The sequence below is a fragment of the Rhagoletis zephyria genome, unplaced genomic scaffold, assembly GCF_001687245.7.
Source record: "Rhagoletis zephyria isolate East Lansing unplaced genomic scaffold, Rhagoletis_zephyria_1.1 Rzeph_scaffold_00833, whole genome shotgun sequence".
Lineage (NCBI taxonomy): Eukaryota > Metazoa > Arthropoda > Insecta > Diptera > Tephritidae > Rhagoletis > Rhagoletis zephyria.
This window is the reverse complement of record NW_016157917.1, coordinates 98,745-103,603: the sequence shown is the minus strand read 5'-3', so window position 1 is coordinate 103,603 and position 4,859 is coordinate 98,745. Positions and strand designations below refer to the sequence as shown.

At 35.2% G+C, this 4,859-nt stretch overlaps 1 long non-coding RNA gene across 1 annotated transcript in view; it reads left to right on the top strand.

Moving 5' to 3' along the window:
* Window positions 1–4,534, top strand: part of LOC108361745 (uncharacterized) — a 23,997-nt gene extending 19,463 nt beyond the window's left edge. The window contains exon 2 of the long non-coding RNA XR_001847356.1: window positions 4,403–4,534. This is a non-coding gene — a long non-coding RNA (uncharacterized LOC108361745). The remainder of the gene's footprint in view (window positions 1–4,402) is intronic.
* The last annotated feature ends 325 nt before the right edge of the window (window positions 4,535–4,859 follow it).

Genomic DNA, 4,859 nt, shown 5'->3' with positions numbered 1-4,859 from the left:
TATTTTTATGTTTTCTGATGTATTTAGTATAAACTGTATTTTTATAAGGAACAAAAAAGGTACATGCATTGTGAAAAATTCTCTGTGCTTTAGTTGTGATAAATTGTTTTGTTTTGCTAGTGTACGTTGTAATGATCTCATGATCGCATGTTTTTATGTTTTTGTTTGTCAAAATAAAATTTTACTACATCCTTTCGTACGTAGTTCTTGTCGAAACGAAAGGGAAGGGAGCGAGAGGCCTCTCCCCCCTTAAGTGTCCCGTTTTGGCAACAGAGATATCTGGCAACCCTATACAGTGAGCATGTGCCGATATCGCAGCAAGCAGCATTTTGAAGTAATAAAAAACAAAAACAGTTGCCAAACGAAATACACGATGTATAGTGTTTGTTTCTTTGAACGCAGCGCTGCTTGTACATACATACATGAATTTTGCTTTGGACGCAGCGCTGCTTGTACATAAGTTGCGCTCTGCGCCTGCCTGAAACTGGCAAAGGTTCTTTTTTTAAATTTTTGCGCTCTGCTATCTGAGTATAAAAAAAGAGAATAGGGTGAAATATGTATGTGGTTAGTTGATGTTCTCTAAACACAAACGCGTGAAAGGCAAACGGTCTAGCAATGCGTGGTATTGTTGATCATCTTAATAACTACTTTAATTAAACATACTTATTATTAAAATTTCATTTTAAAAATACCACTGTTTCCTACTAAGGTAGAAATATATCATTTTAAAAGTTTAATCATAGAAATCGACTCAGTACATCAGCTGGTTTGCTCTCACGCTCTTTTGTGTTTGAATTTTAAATATAGTATAGATAAAACTTGAATCATAGAAATCGACCCAGTACATCGGCTATTTTGCTCTCACGCTCTTTTGGGTTTGAATTTTATATATAGTATAGATATAGATTTAGGGATTTAAATTTTAGATAGTTGGCAGCCCTCTTCAAAATTATTACTCATAAGAAAAGTTCATTTAAATACCTTTCATTCGCTGAACGATATTTTACTCCGGATGTATATTTAATTGATAAAATTTTAGACATGTGGCAACCTTGTATGTTGGTATTTTGACCTAGAGCGGTGAAGCAGGAAATTTTCCGACTCAAACAAATATAGAATATACATGTCTAGAAGGAAATATTGCAACGCGTTCAGCGAATGAAAGGCATTTTAATGCCTCTTATCCAGAAAAAATAATTTTGAAGAGGGTTGCCAACTATTTAAATATTTGAATATCTGTATAAATAAAACAAAGTGACTTACGTAAGTTCGAGCTTAGATGTAGAGCTGTTTTTTGTCGTATTAAAATCCGGAAAAATTTAACTTCCATAGATTTTGTTTACGACATTTTTTATTTGTTTAATTTTGTTCGTAATATTACAATTAATGGTTGCCCAAGTTCAAAATTTTATCAATGCTAAACAATTCGTATGTGTCAGGTTAGAGTGCGTTGTAAATTCTTAGCGGTTGCCCACGTTCAAAATTGTATCAATGCTGAACAATTATGTGTTAGGTTAGAGTGCGTTGTAAATTCTTAGAGAATACATTATTAGTTTGAAGTTTTCGACATAGTACGTTCAGTATTTGTAAACCACTCGCCGATCAGAAAATGAAACATTGGCTCACACAACCGCAATTTAGAGATTGGGGATTAGCAGTGCAAATCAAAACCCTCAACAACGTGCACAAGTTAATGAACAGCTTCGAGCGAACGCGTTGCAAATTCATGCAGGACGTTCTCTGGAGGAACAAGCTCCTTAACAACTCAAACAAAAGCGGAATCCGGAACTATTTACATCGCAAAGTGAGGAGAACTACCGCAAATGTCCAATTACTTTGACACGCTGCACTATTGAGTATATCGAACTCCCGTGTATTACAATTGGTCCAGCTAATTTGATTTGCGAATATTACAACGCGAAAACTTTCATTAGAAAACACCAGGATTCAGCTGTGCAGGGGTTATAGTCAAACTGCTACCACTAAATCAACCACCAGAACTCCTGCGCTCATTGCTTTATGGCGACTTCCCAGAATAGGGACAATTCTTGCTGAATGCTCACAAATGCAATGATTAGACATTTAAAGTACATATTTCACACCAAATACTCACCCATTTTGAACTTGCCACCAGCTATAAGTTCTATACACATTTAAGAACAGATTCATTATCAAACTGGATCATTGTTGCCGCCAGCGAATGAAGAGAAAATAATTCTTTAAATTTATTTCGTTGGCAACACTGATATCATGATCAGCGTTATGCTCACGGTTGCCGTTTTGGCCGAAATGTACCATTTTTGGTACATATTTTCCAGTTTGGTACACAGGTACGTAACTTTCAGAATTGGTACATTTTTTAATCTGACAAAATGAGAAAATTATTACTTACATCATATACCTACTTAAAGAGTTCAAGCGTTTGTGTGAAGGCCAANTTTGGTACACAGGTACGTAACTTTCAGAATTGGTACATTTTTTAATCTGACAAAATGAGAAAATTATTACTTACATCATATACCTACTTAAAGAGCAACAAATTGTCTAACTCAGGTAATTGAAAAGGCATTGCTATAAGCATATAGTCCTTTACGGGTTTCTTGACATTCAAGCAAAATCCAAGGCCATGACATGCCATGAAGATATTCCCAATGTAATAACTACATGTAACATAAGCATATTGAATCCAGGACTATAATATCAATATAATATAATATACAAAGAAGCGTTAGGCATGAGATCCTGGAAAAGCANATTGTCTAACTCAGGTAATTGAAAAGGCATTGCTATAAGCATATAGTCCTTTACGGGTTTCTTGACATTCAAGCAAAATCCAAGGCCATGACATGCCATGAAGATATTCCCAATGTAATAACTACATGTAACATAAGCATGTTGAATCCAGGACTATAATATCAGAACAAAGAAGCGTTAGGCATGAGATCCTGGAAAAGCAATAAAGTATATAAAAAGTATAAGCTACTCATCATCGTGGTGGGCTACAATGAAGGCAAGATTGCCTCTAGATTGCAGGGAGACTTTAAACTGACTGAGAAATCAATCTCCGTAATTTCTATCACAAGAGGCGAAGCATTCAGGGGTCAACTTAAAGTCTCTTCTCATTGCTGTTAACAACTAGGCTGTCAGAGGCACTGACGTTTTGGGTATTCAATACAGTGATAAATCCGATTATTACGTACTAAGTAAGCACCGTCCAGGAGGCCAAAAGTCAAGCACCAATCTGTCTGTGTAGCCATTATAGGAGCCATGCGCACCTGCCCTACGAAAGCACTCTAATCGTCACATACCATACTAATTGACAATGAGGCTTGCTGAAGCGATTTGTGTCTCAGCAATTTGGTGAGCATAAGAAGCCGGACCTTCAAGGGCTGTTGATAGTTTTAAACCAATCTGTGAGGATCCCTCGATAAACTCAAAGACAAAATGTTACCGAAAGTATCCTTCCAGTAGCCCTACAAGGTAATAATTTCTAAAGGGTAACTCATTTTCGTTGTTGGTGTTTCCGACAGGGTAGGAGTACGACAACTACATATATGTATGGGCAATGTGTATTTTTAAAATATTTGAATAATTAAATATTTAGCTTAAACCTATTTTGGTAAATTTTTTGTATTTTGGTACACGTTTTGGTACACATAAAAATTACTAAGTGGCAACCGTGCTATCAACAGTGCAATGAAGCGCCATTGGAAAATAGCAGGAACTTCATCACGGACACAACGGTTTTGTTAAGTTATTTAGGACAGCAACGGAAAATATGTATTCTGACGACCCCAAAACCATAATCAGATGTGAACGTAAATTGTTGGATCAAAATGTTTACAGAAAAATAATACTTTTTGGGCGGCGGGAGAAGTTCTCCGATCTGCTAGTAAATATTTATATATAAATGATACAATCATATAATCAATAAAAATGTATATACATAAATGTTATTTATGTATGTATATTTATATTTATACACATTTATGTTTATATTTATTTTGCATATGTTTGCCACTTTTATTTTTCCAAATGGCAACTTCTCCCTTCAAATTTCAATGAATAATCTTCTAAAAAGTCGCTTATTACCCATATCCCGCGATGTGCTCACTTCAACGGTTCAAACTAAACTGATTTGACGAAATGGGTAAGTATTCGCGAACTGCGCCATTAGCGGTAGAACAAATCAGAAGGATTCGAATATTTTCAAATATATCTGATTTGACGGCGCACCACACCACTAACGATAAAAATTACATCGAACACGAAAAAATCTGACTGAATTGTTGGACGTTAGTCGCTAGCTTTATGCGACTTTCAAATAAACGGCTCATATGTAGAAATATTAAACGTAAATATTATAGTGAAAATTATGCTTTTTAAAACGCCGATATTATAGATACACGTATGAGCCAGCTTCGCAACTTGCCCTTGATGCATATGTGGAGAGGATAACCAACCCTGTACGCCACGTTGCCAAGGAAGTTCATAGAATCTCGCATTATCCTGAGCCAGCCAAAAAATATGTTGGTATGTAAAAAAAAATTGTTTAGTATATATGTAGTACATATTGCTCATTTGCTGGGCGAACGTCATAATTCAAATAGCGAAAGCCATGAGAAAAAACGCCGTCAACTATTTAGGCAGTTACTTCTCTATGGACTAAAAAATGACTAAAAAATTGTAATAAATATAATTGAAAGTTTTAACCCCTAGTATAAAGCTACCATCAAATCTTAATTATGTTCCTTACTTTGGTTACTAACCGATTTTTTCCAGTTACTTTAGGTTCTAAGCTACGTTACAAAAGATCAAATTTTCAATTAGCAATTTTTTTAATTTTTATTTATAATAGG